The sequence below is a fragment of the Eumetopias jubatus genome, unplaced genomic scaffold (assembly GCF_037043125.1).
Source record: "Eumetopias jubatus isolate StellerSeaLion01/CBP00866 unplaced genomic scaffold, mEumJub1_p1.0 scaffold_1, whole genome shotgun sequence".
NCBI classification, from domain to species: Eukaryota; Metazoa; Chordata; class Mammalia; order Carnivora; family Otariidae; genus Eumetopias; species Eumetopias jubatus.
Window position 1 is genome coordinate 24341742 of NW_028274807.1, and position 25610 is coordinate 24367351.

The 25610-nt window shown below is 35.5% G+C and overlaps 1 pseudogene; it reads left to right on the forward strand.

The window, feature by feature from the left end:
* Window positions 1–561: 561 nt before the first annotated feature.
* On the forward strand, window positions 562–23020 carry LOC114217749 (ubiquitin-conjugating enzyme E2 J2 pseudogene; annotated as a pseudogene).
* The last annotated feature ends 2590 nt before the right edge of the window (window positions 23021–25610 follow it).

A 25610-nucleotide genomic window follows, 5' to 3' on the forward strand; every position in this document is an offset into this window, starting at 1 on the left:
GCCAACACTGAACATGTGTGTGCTTTTCTGTATGTTAAAAAAATTATTAGTGGATTCTGTATTTGAATATTTACCTACTTCTTAAAATTTATTTATGACCTCAAAATCAAGACTTAGGGAGACTGATTATTTACAGCTATGCACAGAATGGTTAAGAATTTTAGTTTCCTGCCTGAGTGGCTCAGTTGGTTAAGCGACTGCCTTTGGCTCAGGTCATGATCCTAGAGTCTCGTGATCGAGTCCCGCATCAGACTCCCAGCTCAGCAGGGAGTCTGCTTCTCCCTCAGACCCTCTCCCCTCTCATGCTCTCTCTCTATCTCATTCTCTCTCTCAAATAAATAAATAAAATCTTAAAAAAAATTAAAAAAAAAAGAATTTTAGTTTCCTGACATGTGGTCCAAGCTGAAGTGGAACAAAGAGATGCTCTACCTTCTCATTTTGTTCATCCTGTAAATATGCCCCTTTTGTGGGGAGGGGTCTATTCAATGCTACCCTTTAAAAAATGTTATGCTGTTTTTGGTGATTTTGCTGTTTAAAATTGCCCCCAAGTTGAGTGCTGAAATGGGGTCTAGTACTTCTAAATGCAAGAAGGCTGTGATGTTCCTTTTCAAAAAGAACAAACGTAAGTGTTAGATCAGCTTCATTCAGGCAATGAGTTATAGTGCTGTTGGTTGTGAATTCATTGCTAATGAATCACAATGATACTTCCATAAAAAAAAGAGAGGAATTTTACCAATCTGTGCATGAAGCTGCTCATGTAATGCTCAAGTAATATCTACAGTGTGTGATAAAACTATTAGAAATATGGAAAAGTGGCTAAATTTTCAAATTCATGAAAAAAAAAAAAAAACAAGAAAAGCCTAATCCAGGCTCAGGAAGATGTTAAACTCTTCTCAGCTAGTGCTGACTAGTTCACACATTTCAAAAGCCAATTGTGGCATAAAAATGTTAAACTTACAGGTGAGGGAGTTTCTGCAGCCAGAAGCTGTAGAAAACATTTTAAAAATATTTATCTGCTAAATGTTATATAGCAAAAGCATTATATAAACAAGTAAGTTTTCAGTATTGTAGAACAGTCTTGTCTTTAAGGATGTTGGCAAATGGACCAACATAACACAAAGACCATTTCAGTTGGTGAAAATGTTCTGATCAGAACTGTACAGGAAGCTAACCCTGTATGTCCCCAGCGGTAATAGTTCAGCATTAGTTAATTCAGCATTCCTGGTAACATTTACAGAATATAGACTATGGTGGATAATATGAATTGGCTATATAATAATAGACAGCTGAAGGACATATGAGACACAAACCATCTCTAGGGAGGCGTGCTCAAGAAAGACCAAAGGCAAAAAGACAAACATGAGGATATTAGAGGAATGTGATGTCTCTGGCAGCTACAGATAGAGCAAATATTAAATATAGCCTAGATCCTAGCCACATTAACATAAATCCTTATACTGAATGACCAGATGGACAATACCAAGTGGTCTAATACATAAGTGAGAAGTAGAAAGAAAATATATTTGAACAATAGCTAAAATTTTTCAAATTTTGAGGGTAAATATGAAACCTCACACCTAAAAAAAAAACTTCTTAGCAAATATGGAATTAAAACAAAGGAAAAACACCAAAGTATAACATAAACATATTCCTGAAAAATAGTGATAAAGAGAAAAATCTTAAATCTTATTATATATCCAAAATCTCACTGATCCCCAAGCAAAAGAAATATGAATGAACACCTGATTTCTGAAAAACAGTGATAAAATGTATTAACAGCAGCCAGAGAAAAATGACACATCACATACAGGAATTCCAAAAATGAATTATAGTCAATTTCTTGTCAAACAGTGTGCATGCCAGAAGATAATGAAGTGACTCTTTGAAGTCACACAAAACAAATAAACAACCAAAAACCCTAAAATTTTGTATCAAATAAACTATTTTTTAAGAATGAAGGCAAAATAAAATCTTTGCAAACAAAAAGAAAAAATATAAAGAATGTTCACCAGCAGACCTGCCATATAAGATATGTTAAAGGAAGTTCCTCATGTAGAAACCCAATTTTAGACAGAATTTTATAAACTTGTAAAGCCCATGATTCTTAAATAGGAAAACAAACCTACTAATGAAATTGTGAGCTAGTACTCCAAAGCAACTAATATCATCCTTGGAAGCAAACTACTCCAAAATGTAGTGAGACAAAATAACAACCTTTTTTTCTTGTAATGTTCTTGGGTTCTGTGGATAAGGAATTTGGGTAGGATATAGCAGAGGTTGATTGTCATTGCTTCACAGTGTCTGGACATCAGCTTGTATGACTTGAAGACCAGAGGTACCACAGTGGGTGGAGGCTGATATTAACAGTAGCTCCTTCACTCAGAAGTCTGGCACCTGAGATGGAATGACCTAAAGACAAAGAATGCCAACCAGAACACTTCTAGTTGACTAATTGATTTGTTCTGGTTCCTCGCATCATGGTGGTCTTAGGACACTCAGACTTCCTATCTGGAGGCTCAGGGTTCCTGGTCTAAATATTCCAGTGGCCAAGGAGAAACTTTCATTGGCTTTTTATTCATCCTCAAAAGACACACAGCATCACTTCTGCCATACCTTGTCATAGCAGTTAAGAGTCTGCCCATGTTCATTAGGAAAGGACACTGATCCTACTTCTCAATGGCAAGAATGTCAAAGAATTCACTGTCATTTTTTTAAGCATACACACATACCTATACCTTCTGATTATCCATCAATCTTTATCACTATCTTTTCTGGAGCCACAAGGTCTGCTGTTCATTGCTTCTCTCTGAATATTTGCTCCAACTCTTGAAGTCTTCATCCTTTTCCTCAACCAACTTCCCTTTCTTCTTAAATACAACTCAAATGACTACCAACAGTCATTCTACATCTTAACATAAGGCGTACTACTTACAATAAGAGAAATTATCCCTTTATGAATCTGAGAGAGTATATGACAGGCAAGGCACCATTTTAAAATAAGACCACTCAAAATTCATGAGTCAGTGACTGGCACTGAATGAGACAGGACCAGGAAACGATGATAGGAAATGGAGTGGAAAATCTTATGACTTCCCCTGCCAACGGGGTTTTCTCTGATGTTTCTGTGAAAGCCTTCCTGGAATGCATATTACTATGCACCACAGTAAGTGTTTTACCAATGTCATAGAACTATTGGTTTATGAGAGCATATCACTGGAAAATAGAATCCTGCTATAACAAAATTGTAACCAGCACAAGTTAAAGACCATCTATTTAAAATAGCATTAAATATACAAGATAAGAGTCAAACTATCTATATAATTTTCTCTTTGCGTAATGTCAAGGCTGTTACACATTGGATGATCTATGAACAAGGCAATATAGCTGAGGTAAGGTTAATTCAGAACTACTTTTCTGATCTTTGAAAGAAAAGTAAAGGACCCAATATCATGCTTTTATATTACAATATACCAATCTCTTAACAAAGAGGGGGAAAAAAGTGTTTTATCTTAAAAATCACTTTTAAGTGATTTTTTCAAAACTTCAAATTGAGAATGAGTTAGAGGAAATTCTCCTTTCTTGATGAAATGATATAATAAAAATCTTACTCTCTAAAAATTTAATTAAAATATATCAAACATTTACCATACAATAGTTGCTATATAGGCAGTCCATTTCTACCTTCTATATTAAAAGTCACAAAAATCCTAGGAGGCAGCTAGTATTATCTCCATTTTCCAAATAATATTACTGAGACTTAAGGGTTTAATAACTTAACTAGTATGGTATATCTATAAGAACAGGAGAAGAAATTAGATTTAAGTCTGTCTTATTCCAAGTGAGGGAATAAAAAAAAATGCCTGATAGTAGACATTCTACCAAATTGGTAGATAAGAGGCTTAAAGCATAATTATAACTTTATTTGGATAAAGAGATGTAACTTTTCTTATATTGAGATATTAAGGAGATCAACTAGACAGGATAAAAATAAGTAGGAGTAACATACTGAGTACACACATCATAAACTATGGACCACAACTTGAACCCAAATCTCATTTCAACCGTGATGCAACATTCTCACCTTCTTACCTTGTCATAATATTTCATTCATTTGGAATTCTTATTACAACTCCTTTAACAATCACCACATTAACTTATTTATGACCTACATAAATCTCCCCTACTCCCCTCCTCCAATTAAAAATAACTTCATAGAGCACTAATTCATGATATTACCCAACAGTGTATTTATAGTAACTTGCCATGTATTATTCAAATTAATTATTGTAGTGGCATTATTTTTATGAGTTTGGTACATTCAAGAAGATGTGGATCAACGTTACTAATCTTTTACTTCCTATAGCACTTATGAGTGTTTCTGTACATGGAAGCTTATCAATGCAAAATAATACTTTGGGAATAGGAAGCAATCTTAAGTTTTTGGTTTAAACTTGAAAAAAATACTTCAAATATACTATGCATTAGTTTCTGGAAACAAGACAATTACCCCAAGAGCAAAATATTATTTCCTCAATCATATTAAGTTTTGATATTATTTAAAGGTCTTATTTAGATAAAATATGCCTTAATGTGTTTTTGTTATCTTTAAAAGACATTCAGTTTAATCACTGTAACAATACTATTAATTATAAGAAATTAGGAAAAATAATTTAGTAGACAGTATTTCGCCAGTAGTTTTTCCTTGAAGATTGCACTCAGCACAAGTTGTGAGCTACTTTCATCTAGTGCCAATAATATATCACAACCACTACTAAAATTCTTCTCAACAAATAGGTTCTATGCTTCAGAAAGACTGACCTATGAATGTATTTTGACTAAGATAATTCTAAGTATCTTGTTGAAATTATTCTGCTTGCCTCATTGAGGTCTCACCAAATAATTCACTCTAAATTGCTACATACATGCAACTAGACACAACCAAAAAATTACTTAAATGTATTAAGAACTGAAATATGTTATAGCCTTTCATTATCACCCTCAATTGGGAAAAAATATGTAGACTTTTTTCCTAATTAAAGAGAAAAGTTTGCTTGGAAAATATTAAGAAACATATGACAACTTTAAATATGGTAGGATTAGTGAAGTAGATCTATCATTTTTTTAAAATATATCTTTTGGACTAATCAAACATCTGCCAAAGTTTAAGATTATTTAGTTAAACACACACACACACACACACACACACACACACACACACAGATTTTGAGAATATCTTCAGTAGGGGGTGTTTCATAACCCAGATAACAACACTTCCTTTGAAATGCACAGGAGTCAAGGACTATCTAATGTTTCATAAGAGTACAACATCCCTGCTAAACTCTGAGAGATTTGGCAATTCTGATAGTTTTATAGCTGTTTAAATCATCCCCAAATCAACACTGTTCTGCTCAATTTGATTGGAATCTTTTCCTTGCTTCTATTTGCATATGGAACTCAGTCACTCTACTTGGATTCTTTAAAATTAAATATGTGAAAGGTGAATAGGTATATCCTTCACTCTGTAACATATCATAAATAGTTAAGGTTTTGTTCTGTGGAAACATTACTAAAATCATGGATGATGGGAATTTAAATTACAACACAATGGAAAACATAAAATAAAATTGGGTGTTTTGACAGCCCACAGTCCTTTCCATTCTGCTATTTTCATCCTCCTACTGCATGCCAACTCCTGTCTACCAAACACACTACCTCCTTCTACATTACTACTATCATCCCAACACCTCCATTATCACTACCACCAGTGTCATTTCCCCTAAGGAAATGTCTTAAAAAAATAACTAAAGTAAATAAAAATTAAGAGAAAGTTTCCTATTTTGTAAGCAAAGTAACTCAGCTCTTATGGACATGCTTTTCCTTCACCCTCACCTTTCATACATTTCCTAGGTCTAATTGTTTCAACATCTAAATAGGCTAGCAGGTGTTTTCCTAACTCATTAATGGTCCTGTCACTAGTAGGTGCCAACTTTTAAGATACTTTAAACACATGTTCCTCAATTGCATGTGTTGAAGAGTACAACTTATATATGACCATATTAATGATAAATTATGTATATTGTTCCTCCAGGGATTTGTAAAGAAATTATTATCATATAATTCATTTCTTTAAAATACAACAATTTAATTTCTGCTATTAGAGGTTACACAGTAAGCCTACTTTAGTAGATTCTCCTGGGCTTACTGAATCTTCAAATATTTTATTTAAGATTTTCATGTATATAGAAATATATCCATAGGTACTTAGGTGAATGACAGTGTTTTTTCATTCACCAAATAGTGAATTCTTCTTTTCAAAGTGAAATTCTCCTTTTCGAAGAAGAAAAAACTGACTTAAAGTCCTCTTTATGGGACAGAAAAAGAGAAGTGTCTATTTTAACACTGAAATCAAAAGGATATTCTCTGTTGAATAAGAGAGAGTGTACAAGAGATATTCTTTCTTGCATTTTAGCACAGCATCTTTGTTACAAAACATCTTTGACTACCTGTGATTTATGCAGCACAATAGCTTTTTTATGACACTTATGTTAATCTTTTTCCCCTTTCCATTACCTGAGCATATCACTATGTTTTCTTGTTGAAATAATTTGGGCAAGTAATTTGCAAATTTCCTCTGACAGCCCTTAAGGTACAATAAATTTCTTAAATCAGTAGGAGCACTTGAAATGTGTTTTCAATATCCCTGTTGCAAATGAAACTAACGAGCTATAAATGTGTAAGTGTACAGAAAATCAGAAAGAATGAACTTTTCACTTATACAGAATTGGATGTTTCCTTAATTATTTGTAACCCAGGGCCATAAGGAAGTTTCTCATTTTAAAATTAAATCTTATAACCAGGATTTTTGTTTGTACGCCTAAGTATATTTAATGAGTTTAGATGAGAAAAAACAAAACAACAAACTTGACCAAACATATATCATTCCTTCTAAATAAGTTTTAAGTTATTTCCCATAAGTAGTACTACATTAACATATAAAACTTGAGTTTCCTGAGCACCTATGGAATAGAATACTAAAGGTTTTGCCTAGTCCAGGTTTTGAAGTATATTAAAGATTTCTTTTTGTGACTAACAATGACCATGGCAAGTGCAGGTGGCAGGGGATACAATATACTGCTGTACATTCTCCACAAGATGGTATTCCATATCCTGTATATTTTTAGAATTCTGTTTCTGATATACTTTAAAATTTTGGATCTTAAAAAAATGTTTATGTTCTTTCCCATTTTTGACAATTGTACTTCTACCCTTGGAATAGTATGTTGCTGCAATGAAACTGTAGGTCTTAAATCAGACAATCACAGAATAAAATTTTTCTCTTCCACTTACTAATTTAGGCAAGTGACTTAGTCTTTTTAGATGCAGGAATCAGGTTTAGGACTGGCAACACATACAAGAAAACCCATTATAATAAAGTCTTAAATGCATAAATAGCTATATGTCTCTCAAATAGTTTAACTACAATGGCCAGAGGTCTTGAATTGCTAGGATGACTTCATTAAGTCATCAGGAAACCAGGCACCTTCTATCTCTCTATCTCTACTGCCATCTTCAAGCTTCCATCTTCAAGGCTACATGATAGCTGCTGAAGCTCCAGCAATTATATCTTTATTTCAGGAAGCAGAAAGGTGGGAAAAGGGAAAGACAAATGGTATTACCTAACCCAGCAGTTTATTTCCTTTGGGAACCTTTATGTGATTTCCATCTTTCACTTACATTTTATTGGCTCAAACTTACTCACCTGGCCATCATCAGCCACTATTCCATTTACTATCACTGACTAACCACCTCAAACTAAGTGGAATACAAGAATAACTATTTTATTATGTTGATAGTTTTCATGAGTTAGGAATCTAGAAAGGGCATAGGAAGAATGACTTGTCTTTGGTTTACAATGTTTGTTGACTCAGCTAGTGAGAATCAAAACCTAGAAGCAACTTGATGACTGTAGGCTGGTATAATCTGGAGGGATCTCACTGACATATCTGGAAGCTGATAATCAATGATGACTGAAACTTTATCTAGGACATCTACTTTAGTCATCACCATGGGGGCCTTGGGCTTTATTAGAAAATGGCCTGGAACCCAAGAGTAAGCATTTAATGTAAAACAGGAAGAAGCTGTATGTTCTTTTCTAATCTAGATTTGGGTAACACAGTATCATCTGAATGCAAACTTTTCCTGTATACATACCAAAACCTTCCTTCCCACATTAAAAAAGAACAGAATTAGACTTCACTCTAAGTGGGACAGTGACACATTTTTAAAAAAACACATATTGTGGGAGATAATGTTTCTTATTTTTGGAAAATTCAATCTCTTGCCTTTACACTTGAGTCTCAGAAAAATCTAGTCATCTATCTGAGTGCATTTTACCTCTGCAAAAATTGTGATTTATCTCAAAGAAAATGCAAATACTAATTCAAAATGATATACATACTTTTAGGTTTACTGCAGCATTATTTACAATAGCCAAGACATGGAAGCAACCCAAGCAGCCATTGATAAATTAATGGATAAAGAATATGTGATGTACCACACACACACACACACACACACATACACACACACACTGGAATCTTATTCAGCCATAAAAAGAATGAAATCTTGCCATTTGTGACAACATGATGGACCTAAAAGGTACTATGCTAAGTGAAATAAGTCAGAGAAAGACAAATACCATAGGATTTCACTTAAATGTAGAATGTAAAAAAAAAAAAAAAATATATATTATTAAATATAGAGAACAAAGTGGTGGTTACCAGAGGGGAGTTGGGTGGGGGATGGCCAAAATAGATAAAGAGGATTAAAAGCTACAAGCTTCCAGTTATAAATAAGTCATAATGATGAAAAAGTATACCATAGGGAATATAGCCAATAATATTGGAATAATGTTGTACAGTGACACATGGTAACTAGACTTATCCTTGTAAGCACTGAATAATAGTACAGAATTGTTGAATCCATATGTTGTGCACCTGAAACTAATATAACATTATATTCATTACTAAATTTTAAAAATTGTGGTTAGGCTTCTTCTAAGAAAGAAGGGGAGACAGGATATTTAGCAATCTTTGAATAACCTCCATTTACTGATTTGTAACATAAGTAATATAATAGAATCTATCTCTAAAAGTTAATATCAGTGATAAGTGAAAAAAATGTCAAGGATAATTTTGGGGGTATTGCAGAGTAAGATGGTAGCTAAGAGGGTCCCCCACAGCCTAATAGTTTATGACACATAGATACCATGGGCCCTTTTGTTACATATTGGGCTCTTACTGCCATGGATATCTTCCAATGTATTATCACAACCCATTGAATCTCAACCTTTTCAGGTCACAGTTCAGACAGAAAATAATAATATTTTCTAGAAACTGGTGTGTCAAAGGTTGCTCCTAGGCTGAAGTGTCAGAACAAAGAGCTCTGGGTCACTCGGTCCCAAACCAGTTCACTTATCCACTGAGGAAATCAATACCTCTACACATCTTTAACACAATCTCTACCATTATCAATCCTTCTTGGGCCAAGACCTTTTATTCTACAAACTACTTGAGATAATTTTTTCCTTTTACCTCCAAGTAAATGACCACTTCATCAATCAAAGATACAAAATTTAACTAGCAATTTATGTGATCTATAAAAAAAATATTTCCTGACAATGACAAGGTTAAAAGAATCAAAGTTGAGGTTTGAGCAAGAAGACTCAGAAAATGAAGATGCCTGGAGCCAAGTGCACTAGATCTATTATAGAGATGTGAGATGAGTACACCTCACCAATAACTACACTTTTCTTATGTCTTGCTGAGCAACTGTGCTTACTGACTATATTCTTGGGATAGAGGACACATTGAGTCCCAAATGGGGCCACAGTGACTGTCACCAATGGGTGTCTAATGTAGGGATGATTGACTGTCAAACTGGAGATGGCAGGATTTGTGCTTATTAATATTTCAGATTTACTTGTTCCTTTAATCTCCTTCTATCTATGACATTCTTCTTCATGCCTCTATATAGACCATTTATTCCATCTTTTACTTTGCATTACTTCCTATTCATAACACAATTATGAATTCTTCCTTTGTCTCACAAGCTACTTGATTACTCACTCTCTAGGCTTAACACATTCTCTAAGTTTCAAGCATTCCTTTTTTTTTTCATCATCTTTAGCAGAATTGAATAGTCTTCAATAATAGAGCAAATAAACATTGCACTCCAGTAATACAATTGTTTGAAACTATGGCTATGTTTCATGAATGAGACCACAGGCACCAGAGGGATTCTGAACTTCAGACCGCCTACACCCCTTTCTGAAAATAAACAATATTGTTCTTGCCATTGAAATCCCATGTTTTGCTTGCCAGTGAAATTCCATGAAACTACTTTTCAGGAGCTAATGATAAGGATAAGTTGTGTACTTACTAAGAGGACACTCCTCTGGTTCTTTTGACAGGTAGTGCCTTTAACACATTTTACTTTCCCTTTTGTTTAGTTAGGATGAGGATTCAGACAACCTCTCAGGTAATTAGTCTCTAGATCTGGCTTGCCAGTAGCTCTTGGCAGAACACTAATGTGCAAGAAAACACTTCAGGAGATATACACATCTATTTTTCCCAGGAAAAATTCATTTACTCATATACATTTATCGACTGCTACTATGACCTGGGCACTGCTGGAGGTAATGGGCCTGAAATGGTATGCAAAACTCCTGTGCTTGAATATGCAGAGGCAGACTGAAATGTACCTCTCGTATCTCACTCAGAATTTCATTTGTACAAAGTATAATTGCCAGCTGCAGCTGTTGCACTCTGAAATCTGTCACTGTTTTTGTGACACTTGAGGCCATGCCTTTTGTGAGAATGTCCTTACCAATAACCGAGTGAAGCTGGGATACTCAGGTGGGCCCATTCCAGGGAGGTGTGGTACTGCTCTGATGGGACATTTTAGTCAAGGACTCTACCATAGCTCTTCCTAATTCTCTTAGATCCATACAACAGTCTAAGGTGTTTCACCCCTCCTTCCTTCCTTCCCTCTTTCCTTTACTCAGAGCCAAGTGGCATCAAGGTCTGACAACTTTTCAGACTCCCCCAGCTCCCTTCTATTTCCCCCCAAGTTTTGTCCCTTATAGATCTCTTGCATGACCAATTCTGTCTTGTGGCCTATATCTCAGAGGAAGCAGACTAATCTAAAGAACATCAGAAGAGAAACAAAATGAAATACATGATATGTTAGATTTTGATAAATGCTGAGGAGAAAAAAATAAAGCAGGAGAATAGAGATAAGCAATACAAGGTAAGGGGAACGCTGCTTTATAGAACTTGGGCAGTGGAGGTCATAGACTTCAGGACATGAAGCACCGAATATGTGGATATTTCAGGAAGACTGAATTCCTGACCTGAGATTTAAACCTGGAAACAATGCTGTGCCAGCTCAAATTGGGGGCCACATCTAGAAGAGCAGCAACAATTTCCCCCTATTCATGGAGAAATTTATCTTATTCATATTAATACACGGAGAAGAAGTGCTATGGAGTAATATGGATCAAATATAAACAAAAACTCTAGGCTTACATAGCCTCAGATAAAAGGAAGAAAAAGAAATCTAACAGAGGATCATGGCATTCTGTAAGACAATACTGAAGGGCTTTTGCAATATAAGTGCGGTTCAGTGGGGTGAGGTCCAGAGCTGACAACCAAGAAAGAATTCTTGAGACGCCTTTGGTGCAAAATGGTGGTTTATTAAAGCATGGGGGCAGGACCTGTGGGCAGAAAGAGCTGCTGCACCAGGCATGTAAGGGGTGGCTGATTATTTACTATGGGGTTGGGGAAGGTAAGGAAAAGGGAGGTTTCAAGAGGATTTTCATATGTTAAAGAAGACTCACAGGATACCGGAGGCCATGCCATTGTCAAGTTAAGGCTGTTTTTCCCTTGCTAATGTCTTAGCAAGACATTAACATGAAGATAGTTGGGAGCTTCCTAGAGGAACAATACACTCTGCCCACCTCAAGTATCTGTCAGTGAGCTGCAGGTTATAAAGACATTTAATTGCATCTTCATTTCCTTCTGGAAGCTAGGTTATTGATAGAAATGCTTTGTTCTTGTAGATTGCTAAAACATTTGTAAACTGAGGGAGACTCTTGTCTTGCAGGATTGTGATCTCTGCAAGTTAACTATTTGTTTTTCTTCTCCTTAGCTTTAGGGCGGCCAGGAGTGCCTGAGGAGTGTCACATAGATCCCACGGTGGGGGTTGTGGGGTGTCAGCTCCTGCTTTGTCCTCAGCTTGCCTTCTGTTCCTTCATCAAATACTAGAAATTTTCATCTAGATAATATGATTAGAATTAGAGAACTTCATTGAGAGACCATGGTAATTTACGGTAAATAAAGTTACTTTAAATGGTGTAGTGTATGTATCACAGATGGGCCAGTATACTCTCAAATGGGGGAGATGGTTCATAAGGTTACTAAACTATGCAAATTTAGAACTGTACCTAGCATGTTATAAAAGCTAAACATATATTAGCTATTATTATCTAAACCAAGTGAATTTTAACAATCATAGACAGGATATATATCAGCATTACTAAAAGTACTGAGAACTCTTGCTCATTGAAGAGTTATGGTGTGCCAGATGTTAGGTGTGCCAGACAGTTCAGTAAGATATTTTTTTACTAACTACTTGAGTCATAGGTGAAAATAAAAGATAAAAATCCAGCATTTTAATTTATCATAATTAATTTCTTGGAAAATTACTTTCTTGAAGGCCTCAAGTAGAACAACTTTTGAAAATACATATAAATAAGAAAGGGGATTTTAAAATGGAAAAACTATAAGTTACAGAAGTATCTTTTGCCTGAAAGTTTACCTTGAGTATATATTCATAACTTCAGAAGCAAAGATAATTTGAATCATATACATATTTCCACTATTAATTTGAAGGATTAGAGAAAGAAATAAAATTTATCTTTATTTTATTTTTTGCAACATCCATGCCATATCATTGAACAAGTTGTAAGAAAAAGAGCATCACAATGTAATATAACTTAGCCTTTACTTTTTAGACTTCAGATCAACCCAATTATATGCATAACTGACCTGCCTGTCTTGCCAATTTTATGTATAACTGTCTTGCAATTCTGTGATTTAGCTGAAAAACATAGTAGTATAAACTATGAAGCCAAATTGTTATTTTAAGCACTCAGAAAACTAAAAAACTCTCATGATGCATATTACAAAAAGAGTAATACATTTGAACACAATGACTCTTAAATGTTTTAGGGCCTCTAGACTACTTTCTTTCATATAACACTTTACATGCTGTAGCTAAGTTAGTGATCAAAAAATATTTTATATTAGGTTTCTAAAAGTGACATTATGATATATTCCCATGTCATTAAAATTTTCTTAAATAAAGATTGCACCCAGATATTTTTAAAAATCAAATAAAAGTCTGTGTATTTGAGTGAAATAAATCAATCAGAGAAAGACATGTATCATATGTCCTCACTGATATGAGGAATTCTTAATCTTAGGAAACAAACTAAGGGTTGCTGGAGTGGTGGGGGGTGGGAGGGATGGGGTGGCTGGGTGATAGACATTGGGGAGGGTATGTGCTATGGTGAGCGCTGTGAATTGTACAAGACTGTTGAATCACAGACCTGTACCTCTGAAGCAAATAATACATTATATGCTAAAAAAAAAAAAAAGATAGCAGGAGGGGAAGGATGAAGGGGGGAATTGGAGGGGGAGACAAACCATGAGAGACTATGGACTCTGAAAAACAAACTGAGGGTTCTAGAGGGGAGGGGTGGGGGGATGGGTTAGCCTGGTGATGGGTATTAAAGAGGGCACGTTCTGCATGGAGCACTGGGTGTTATATGCAAACAATGAATCATGGAACACTATATCAAAAACTAATGATGTAAGGTATGGTGATTAACATAACAATAATAATAATAATAATAATAAGGATTTTCCCGAAAATAAAAAAGGTCTGTGTATTTGGAGAACACACTTTCCATACAAGAAGTTCACAAGTTTATTTAAGGAGGTTTATAAGTTAATAATGTAGATATAGTATGTCCAATAACAGTGACCTAAATTACTCTGAACTCTTTTTTCTCTTAAAAATTGGCACTCTTTTTAAACATTATAAAAATGTATAAACATTAGTTTAAAATGGATCTGGTAAGACATGAAACTGTAGAATTCCTAGAATATAGGCAAAAAGCTCCTTGACATAGGTCTTGGCAAAGATTTTTTTGGATATAACACCAAAAACACAAGTAACAAAGGCTAAATAAATAAATAAATAAATAGATAAATAAATACGAGCAAATCAAACTAAACAGGCTATGCACAGCAAAAGAAACAATCAGCAAAATGGAAAGGCAACCCATCGAATGGAAGAAAATATTTGCAAATCTTACATCTCATAAGGGGTTAATATCCAAAATATATAAAGAACTCATTGGGGTGCCTGGATGACTCATTTGTTAGGCATCTGCCTTCCACTCAGGTCATGATCCCGGGGTTCTGGGATCCAGTCCCTCATCAGGCTCCCGGCTCCCCAGGAGGCCTGCCTCTCCCTCTCCCACTCCCCCTACTTGTGTTCCCTCTCTCGCTGTGTCTCTCTCTGTCAAATAAATAAAATCTTTAAAAAAAAAAAAGAACTCATATAAATCACTAACAACAATAAAACCCTTAAATGATCCAATTAAAAATGGGCAAAGAAACTGAATAGACATTTTTCTGAAGACATCCAAATGGCCAACAAGTACATGAAAATATGCTGAACACCATAAATCCTGAGGGGAATGCAAATTAAAATCACAATGAGATATCACATCACACCTGTTAGAATGACTATAAGTAAAAAGACAAAAGATAGCAAGTGTTTGCAAGAAAATGTGGAGAAAAGGGCACTCTTGTTCACTGTTGGTGGGAAAGTAAATTGGTACAGCCACTGTGGAACATAATACGGAAGTTCTTCACAGAGTTAAAAATAAAACTACCATGTGATCTAGCTATCATACCTCTGGGTATAGGTCCAAAAGAAATGAAAACAGGATATTGAAGAGATATCTGCAAGTCCATATTTATTACAGCATTATTCATAATAGCCAAGGTGGAACCAACCAAAGTGAATGTCAATGGGTGAATGGATAAAGATGTATATATACAGTAGTCCCCCCACTACCACAGTTTCACTTTGTGCAGTTACAGTTCCTACAGTGAACTGCAGTTCAGAAGCAGATGATCTTCCTTCTGATGTATTGTCAGAAGATCAATAATTGCCTAATGCCACATCACAATGCCTGTGTCATTCATCTCACTTCATCTCATCACACAGACATTTTATCATTTCACATCACCACAAAAGGAAGGGTGAATAGAGTATAAGGTATTTGGGAGGAAGAGAGAGAAAAGACCACATCTTATTATAGTACCTTGGTATAATTGTTCTATTTTACTGTAGTTATTGTCATTAACCCCTTACTATGCCTAATTTACAAATAAAACTTTACTGTAGGTACATATGTATAGACAATAACATAGTATATATAGAATTTGATACTATTTGTGGTTTCAGGCATCCACTGGGAGTTTTGGAACATATCCCCCCCACACACATAATGGGGGGGGGAACCACTGTATACAACAGAATATTATCCAATCATGAGAAAGAACAAAATCCTGCCATTTGCAACAACACAGATGATACCTTGAGGACATTATGGTAAGTGAAATAGGTCAGCCAGAGAAAGACAAATACTGTAAGATATCACTTATGTGTGGAATCTCAAAAAACCATACTCCTAGAAAAAAAGCAAAAAAAAGAGTAGAATAATTCAGGGGAGGGAAATAAGGAGGTGTTGGTCAAAGGACAAACTACCAGTTAGAAGATGAATAAATTCTGGGGATCTAAAGCATTGTATTGTGATTACAGGTAACAATACCTTACTATTTACTTAAAAGTTGCTAAGAGAGTAGATCTTAAATATTCTCACCACAAAAAAGAAATGGTAACTATGTGACCTGATGGAGGGATTAGCTTTGTCACTAAGGTGGCAATCATATTGTAATGTAAAAGTGTATCAAATCAATTATGTTGTAAATCTTAAATTTACACAATGTTATATGTCAATTTTATCTCAATAAAGTTGAAGGAAAAAAAATTTGAATATCAAAAGACCCAGAATAGCCAACTCAACACTGAAGGAGGAGAATAAAGTTGGAGGACTGAAACTATCTCATTTCCAGACTCACTTACTATAATGCTATAGTAGCCAAGACATTATAGTACCAGTGAAAGAATACATAAATACATCAATGGAACAGAACAGAGAACCCAGAAATAGACCCACATATGTATAGTCAACTAATCTTTGCAAAGGAGCAAAGGTAATACAATGGAGAAAAGAGAGTCACTTCAGAAAATGGTGTTGGAAGAACTGGACATCCACAAGCAAAAGAATGATTCTAGCCACAGACCTTAAACTTTTCACATATATTAATCTGAAATAGATATCACTTGTAAATATAAAACACAAAACTCTAAAACTCCTAAAGATAACATAGAAAATTAAATGACCTCGAGCATGATGATGACTTTTTTCATATAATACCAAAGGCATGATCCATGACAGAAATAATTGATAAGCTGGACTTCATTAAAATCAAAACTTCTGCTCTGAGAAAGACACTGTCAAGAGAAAATGAAGACAAACCACACACTGGGAAAAATGTGTGCAAAAGATACATATTTGGATAAAGGACCATTTTCCAAAATACCCAAGGAAATCTTAAAACTCAACAATAGGAAAATGAACAGACTGATCAAAAAGAAAATGCTAAAAACCCTGAAGAGACATCTCACAAAAGACCTACAGATGGCAGGCAAATAAGCATAAGAAAAGATGTTTCACGCCATTTGTCATCAGATAAATGCAAATTCATACAACAATGAGATACCTCTACTGAGCTGTTAGAATAACCAAAATGTGTAACATTCACAAAAGCAAATGCTGGTGAGGATGTGGAGCAACAAGAACTCTCTTCTATTACTAGTGGCAGTGCAAAATGGGACAGCCTCTGTGGAGGACCATTGGTGGATTCTTACAAAACCAAACATAATCTCACCCTATAGTCCAGCAATCACACTCCTTGATATTTATCCAAAGGAACTGAAAAATTACATCCGCACAAAAACCTGCAAGCAAATATTTACCTAGTTGCTGAAACTGGGAAGCAACAAAGATGTCCTTTAGCAAGTAAATACACAGAGATAAATAAACTGGTACATCCACAGAGCAGACATTATTCACTGCTCAAAAGACATGAACTACCAAGCCATGAAAAGACATGGAGGAAACTTAAAGGCATATTACTAAGTGAAAGATGCCAATCTGAACATACTAGCTACTGTATAATCCCAGCTATAAGACATTCTGGGAAAGATAAAACTATCGGTACAATAACAAGATCAGCAGTTGCCAGAGAGGCCAGGGCAGGGAGCACAAAGAATTTCTAGAACAATGAAACTATCCTTTATGATACTATAATGGTAGATAAATGTCATTACACATTTGCCAAAATCCAAAGAATGTATAACACCAAGAGTGAACCCTAATGTAAACTATGGACTTTCATGACAACACGTTAATGCAAGTGCATCAAGTGTAACAAATGTACCACGGTAGCTCAGGATGTTGATAGTGGAGGAGTTTGCATGGAAGTGGGGTCAGGGCATATATAGGAACTCTCTGTTCTTCCTGCTCAATTTTTCTGTGAACCTAAAACTGCTCTAAAAAATAAATTCTATTAAAAATTATCTGAATCAGGAAATGAAATGTTCTGCGTGAGTAGAACTCTGCACTCTCATAATTATGTTCCAGTTTACTTGTAAAAATGACCATATCAACTAAGCCAAAAATCCAAGACTTGGAAACTCTTAATAAATATACCAACCAGTAGCAAGACCGATGAAAAACAAAGGGAAAGAAGAGTTCAGTTATATTAGGCATATAAAAATGGGACACTTCTCCACACACGCTAGAAATCATTTTTATAAGGGCATATTTTGTGGTGGACACACCCTAAGGTTACCTATAATAAGCCACACCCTTATATAGTCTCCTCCCTTTAAGTACAAGAGCAACCTGTACTTGCTTATAACCAGAAAAATACAGAAAAAGTAAATGTTGCAGATGTAATTAAAGTCCCAAATCTGTTGATTTTGAGTTAAATCAAAAGATTAGCTTGCATAGACCTGATTTACAAGCTAAAGTTCTTAAAGAAGGGACAGGGACTTTCCCTAAGGTGAGAGATTTTCTCCTAACTGGTAGTGAAGAAGCAAGCTGCTGTAAGTTCTTTATCAACAAGGAAATAGGTTTTGCCAACCACCCAAAGTCGCTTGAAAACTAATCTTCTTCCCAATTCAGCCCCTAATGAGAATATATCTCTGCAGATTCCTTAACTGAAGTCTTTGGATGCCTTGAGCAGAGAACACAGGTGAGCTATACTCAGATTCTTCACCAGTGCAAAAGGAGATAAAAAGGTCCGATGTTGTAACCCAGTAAATTTGTGCCAACTTGCTAGGCAGAAACAGAAAAGTAATACAGTTAGCCAAGCGTACAGGCGTGATTTAAGAATAACAAGAAACTCTAAAAAAGAAATAGTCTTTTACAAATCAAATCAATAGCCAAAACTTTCCCTCTGAAAACATAGGTGCTCCACAAATTATCAAATTTTAATTTTAGGAAAATATCAGGGACAGAGATAAACCTATGTATTATACAAATAACTTGGACAGAGAGTAAAAGTTGAAAGCTGTTAAACTCATTACCTAGTATAATTTGCCTTCGGAATGCAAGAATGGGTTAGTATTGAAAAATTATCATTGTAAATCACCACATTAACAGCTTGAAGATAAAAAGAAAAACTCAGAGTAGATCCAGAAAAGACATCTGATAAAAATGTACCAATTATGATAAATCCTAGCAACTTGATAAATCTCTCCGCCAAGAATCAAAGCAACATCATACTGAAAGGGGAAAAATGTAGTCATTTCCTTTACTGTAAGCAAAATACCAGTTTGCACACTATTATAGCTTACAGTCAGCAAAGTACTAAAAGTCCTAGCCAAAGAAATATAACCAAAAAGTTGAGGACCAAAAGCAAAAAATGAAAAGGTGATTTTCTTAAAAAGTAAATAATGATGCCGAAAATCCAAGAAAATCAATGTTCAGTCCTCCTCAGCTAAGATGTTCTTAGCAGAGTAACTGTATCAAATATAAAAATAATAGCATTCAAATAAATCAACAATAGCAAAGAATTTATATATACAAAAACCACGAAAAAGTGCCATTTAATATGACAGATAACTTATTATATGATCCTACAAGAACTTTTCAAAAATTAAAGGGAAAGTTAGCTACATCACATTGCATATCAAAATTAGGCACTATTAAAATTTTTAAATCTCTGTGATGTCAAAAGCATAATGAGTAAGGTTAAAAAATAAAGAACTGTGGAAAGATAGTCACTATATGACAACAAGTAGCTAATTTAAATACAAAATTGAAAAACAACCATATATCAAAAAGAAAAAGACAAACAAGAACAACAAACAACAAAAAAGGAGAATTAGCAGAAGAGGAAAAACCAGAGGCTAATGAATATATGAATTAACTACAACTGTGATGACAGTTTATTCTATTAAATTAGTAAATATTAGGTACTCTCAAAATCCCATTTTTTTTTTTTTAGATTTTATTTATTTGACAGAGAGAGACACAGCGAGAGATGGAACACAAGCAGGGGGAGTGGGAGAGGGAGAAGCAGGCTTCCCGCAGAGCAGGGAGCCTGATGTGGGTCTCCATCCCAGGACCCTGGGATCATGACCTGAGCTGAAGGCAGACGCTTAACAACTGAGCCACCCAGGCATCCCAAAATCCCATGTTTTGGCCAGCATGAGGGAAAATGGGAAAGAAGTACTAATAAACTGCTGGTGGGATCATAAATTTCCTAAATATTTAAGAGATAATTTCCTGAATAGCTGGTATGATTTAAAGTGCTCATTGCCTACATCCATCAAGAGTCCCATAGGGAAACAAAGATTCAATGCAGCATTGTTTGAAAAGCAAATTTGTAAAGAAGTCTCATTAGAAATGGAGGAGCAGAGAGTAGGAAATACACATAAATGATAATTCCATTAACAAGTTTGAGAAAACATGAAGTATATGTTATTACAGTATACGAAGTAATATGTGAGAATAGCATGAGAGCACAAATTAAGAAAATTTAAGTTAGATTTACTTAGGAAGTGTGAAGGAGGAAAAGCTCAAGCTGAATTTTAAAAGACATTAATAAAATCCTATCACTCAAGAATAATGATTGGAATGAGAACAAAGCTCTCAATGAAACCTGTAGGAAACTCTAATTTTAAGGTGTAAAAAAATAGAAGTAGACACTTCAAAGAAATAAAAGTACTCCTCTATCATATGCCTGGCCATCTAATAAGCCCTTCAAACAACTTTCTTAAAAATATCTTGTACGCATATACTATCTCATGTCAAAATACAGAAATTAGGCTTAGATAAGTTAAAACGGTCAAATAAGAAACTCCCGATGGCCAGAAACATAAGCCTTTCCTCATTCTGAAATTCCTCTCCTAAGAACTAAAACTCATAAACATGGTAAGAACATGACTTCACAGAAGGCAATAAAGATTCTCAAAGGGATTATAGATACAACAGAGAAGTGAAATGAAAATTACACAACTGGAGAGAATGATGGATGGCATTTGGCAGAGTCACTGAAATAGGATAAAGTCAGTATGTGTGTGGTGGTAAAATGATTGAGAAGTAAGGACCAAGGGATACTAACTGTGCTATTTTGAGTGACTGCACTGTAAGGAAAGAAAATGAAAGGATGCTTATTTAAAAAGAATTATATGGGTTTTTATCTGAGAACATTTTATGGCTATTTAAAAAATGATATTGTAGTCTACCAACATCATTCTGAAATTATAGCCAGTGCAATAAGACAAATTTTTATTTATTTATTTATTTAAGATTTTATTTATTTATTTGAGAGCGAGAGAATGAGAGAGAGAACTTGAGAGGGGGGGAGGGTCAGAGGGAGAAGCAGACTCCCTGCTGAGCAGGAAGCCCGATGTGGGACTCCATTCTGGGACTCCAGGGTCATGACCTGAGCTGAAGGCAGTCTCTCAACCAACTGAGCCACCCAGGCGCTCAAAGACAAATTTTTTTAATGTGGACTAAAGATTGAAGGGCAATTAATAAAACTATTTCATTCACAAATAATAGGATTGTGTATAGCCAGTGCAATTATATGTGATTATATATATGTAAATGAACAAATTATATACAAATCATAAGCATGGAACTTAGCAATGGCAATATACAAAAACCAAGTTCTATATATGAGGAAAATCAATTAGGAAATAAAAGATAAAAGATAATATTTCCTGCAAAAGAAACAAAGTGCATAGTAATAAATCTAACAGAAGAGGAACAACAGTCCTCCCCTAAGAGCTACAAAACGTGAATAACATTAATTAAAGATCTCAATAAATACACTAATCCAGGTTCTGGGTTTGGGAAAATCAACATGGGAAACATATAAATTTTCTGCTACTTAATATATTGATTCAAAGCAATCCCAATAAAATTCCAACAGCAAAATTAGCTGTTTCCAAAATTTATATGAAAAATAAAGATTTGGGGCACTTGGGTGGCTCAGTCGTTAGGGTCTGCCCTCAGCTCAGGTCATGCTCCCAGGGTTGTGGGATCGAGCCCCGCATCGGGCTCCTTGCTCGGCAGGAAGGGTGCTTCTCCCTCTCCCACTCCCCCTGCTTGTGTTCCCTCTCTCGCTGTGTCTCTCTCTGTCAAATAAATAAATAAAATCTTAAAAAAAAAGAAAGAAAGATTCAAGAAGAGCTTGTACAATCTTGCAGAAGTATTAAAAAGCTGAAGAACCTTTATTCCCAGGTATAAAGATGAATTATAAATATATCAGAAATATGATAGTATACCATTAGTTCAGAAATAGATAAACAAGGAGAATACAATAAAGTACCCAATAATCTGTCATTAAAAAGTTAATATGCAGTGAAGTGGGGAATAGTTTGGTTTTGGGAGTGGGCCAATTGGATAGCCACTCGCAAAAATATGAACTTTGAGACTGCAGCTCTGAGGCGGTGGTGGGCTGGGGGCTGGTGCAGGTGCAGCGCCCCTCTCCCACAGCCGCTCCAGTCTCGCGCACACAGCGCCTGCCTCCATCACCCGAAGCCTGAGCGAGGCCGCGGCCCACACGCCACAACCAGGAGAGACAAGCAACAGTAGCAATCAGAGAGCTCCAACAACAGCGACCCAGAGACTGGAGCAGGACTGCCTTTGAACTAAGAGAGACCTGGTACCTTACCCATGTCCTGAGCTCCCCCACCTTCCCATATTCTTGGATGGTACTTATGTGGCCTGAGGCCCGGGCATGATTGACTCCTCATGAAGGTGGCTATTATCGTAGACAACTAATTTTTTTCCAGAGAATATCTTTTTAAACCTCCTAGAATTTACACAACACCCGATGGAAGATTTAAGTGCAATGCGGGCTGCGTCTTTCCATGACAGATTTCCACCCAGACACGTGGAACACCGCCTGGTCGGTCTCCACTGTCCTCACCTCCTTAGCTTCATGACCCAGAAGGGCCCCACCCGGGCCAGTGGAGAGACTTGACACTTCCCTGTTCGCAGCCCGAAGTTTAGCGTTTCACTCAAAAGACAAAATGTTTTGTGACTTATTTCCTTAACTCATGGAGGAAATTAAAGAAAACCAGAAAGCATGAGACGAACTCAGCTCAAACTCTGGGCTTACCAGACATGGCTCCAGAGGGAGCCGCACCACGGTCTGAGGGGGCTTCAGCTCCTCCACGGGCTCAGGGACTCCAGCAGGCCAACCGGCACCATGGACTCACCGGTTAACTAGAGCGTTACAGGTGGCTTCAAAGCCTTCCTTCGCCTACACCGCCAACTACGTGCTGAGCTGTATGTCGCACGGGGGAGCCCCCGGCGGCCCGAAGACAGGACGCTGGGCCAGAAGTGCCGCTGACCGGATCCCACAGCCCAAGGCTGGGGGTAGCATTTTAAAAACCCTTAAAATTAAGGAAACAAAACTTAAAGTGTGTAGGTAGTTTGGATTCTCAGTCCCTGAGTTCTGTCAGGGCTGTGGTGCTCAGGTGTTGATGATGAGGAGCATCATGTTTTGGATATGTGACATCTTTTGTATTGTCTTTTGGTCCTGTTTTAGTAAACCTGTTTTTTAATTTTTATTAGATTTAGTCACTTAAAAATATAAAACTCGATGTCTATCAAAAGTTTTTTAGTATTAAAAAATCACATTTTAACATTTCTGAGTATTACATGAAAATATTTGGTTAAAGTACATGACAAACAGAAGTCACTTAGTAAATGTTTGTTGATTTTCAAACTGAAAGATTTTGCCAAATAAAAATGACAAATGCAACCCTATGTAACTATTTTATAACAAGTGTAAATTATTTCACAGATCTTTTAATGAATAGTATTCATCCCTAGGACAGTTCATTAACCATTAGCAAAGGATTGCTTTCAAAATGCTTTAAGTCACCTTCAACAGATGAATTTATTCTGTATTTTCAACCCAATGAAACATAGTGGAAAAGTATTCTGAAAGAGAGTATATAGAATAAATAAGATCACTTTAATAACCTGGGTAACACATACCTAATTATATCACTGAATTCACAAAAATTAATTCCAGGTGTATTTTACACTTAAATATGAAAGATATAACAATACTATCTAGAAGAAACGATATCTTGATATTTATGATTTTCATGATATTGAGGTAAGCAAGTATTTTTTAAACAGGACATGAAGACAAAAAGGATAATTTGACCTACATTAATTTAAACAAACTTTATTCATCAAAAGATACCATTAAGAGAATGAATAAGCAAGTCACAGACTAATTTGCAGTCCGTATTGCTGACAAAGAACTCATAGCCAGTATATATACAGTCCTCTTACAAATCAACAAGAAAGAGACAGTGTATTAGTCTGCTTGGGCTATTGAAACAAAACACCGTAAACTGAGTGGGCTCAACAAAAGTAATGCATTATTTCAGTTCTGGAAGCTAGAAAGCCTAGCTCAAGGTGTCAGCAGTATTGGTTTGTTCTGAGCGCTGTGAGGGAGAAATGTTCCCTGTTTCTCCTCTAGATTCTGGTGGTTTGCTAGCAATCTTTAGTGTTCCTTGGCTTCTGTTGTATCAAACTGATCTCTGTCTTCATCTTCACTTGGCAGTCTCCCCGTGTATATATTCATCTGTGTCCAAATGTTTCCCTTTTAAAAGGACCAGGCATAGTGGGTTAAGAAACACCCTAAACCGGTAGGACCTCATCCTACCTAATTATATGTGTAGAACCACTAGAACAAATAAAATGAAAAAGACTGACAATAGCATGTGTTATCCAAGATGTGAAGTAACTGGAACTCTTATATACTAATGGTGGTAGAACAAGTCAGTACAAATGGCTTGGAAAAACCTATGGCTTCCTCTACTAGCTTTAAGTATTCAGTAATTCCATTCTCAGTATATGTTGCAGCAGCACTGCTTAAAATAGATGAAAGCTGAAAACAACCCCCTAACATGTGTGTGTATGTGTGTGTATATATATATATTTTTAATATATTTATATATGTATTTATATGTACATGTTTATATATGTATAATATTTATGACTATATGTATATATTTATACATGTCAATATTTGTATTTATTAAATATTGGAAAACTAACATGTCATTTTACTAAGAGTACATTATTAAACTCAGAATATATACTCAATAAAAATACTCATTGAAAATTTCCCTCTCACTCTTAAATGGTAGGAAATAATGCCTAGGTTTCAAATGCAACTTCTGGACTCATTGATGAGGTGTTTTTCCTTGTTGTTTATTTATTTATTCATTCATTAATTCATTTACTTATTACCTTTTAACCACTTATTGTATTTTTAACATAGTTTATTTGAAAGTTGTTCAAACCATTTAGGAAGTAAAAAAAAAATACACAAATATAAATCATTGAAGTTAGCAAGTAAAATATCCAGAAACATCTTTTCTTGTATTTTTTTTTTTAAGATTTTATTTATTTGACAGAGAGAGAGACAACCAGAGAGGGAACACAAGCAGGGGGAGCAGGAGAGGGAGAAACAGGCTTCCCGCTGAACAGGAAGCCTGACACGGGGCTCAATCCCTGGACCCTGGGATCATGACCTGAGCCAAAGGCAGACACTTAACGACCGAGCCACCCAGGCACCCCCTCTTATATGTTTTCATAACCGTCAGTACAATCACTATAAATTATGGTCTGGCCCATAGAAACTTTTAAAATATAATCATATTATTATAAATATACTTCCTGAACAACAGAACCTCAGGTTTAAGGAAATTTGTCTTATTTATTAATCCATTTGAATGAAAGTTCAAAGTTCCAATTAACTTACTACATCCTGAAAGCACTGTGCACA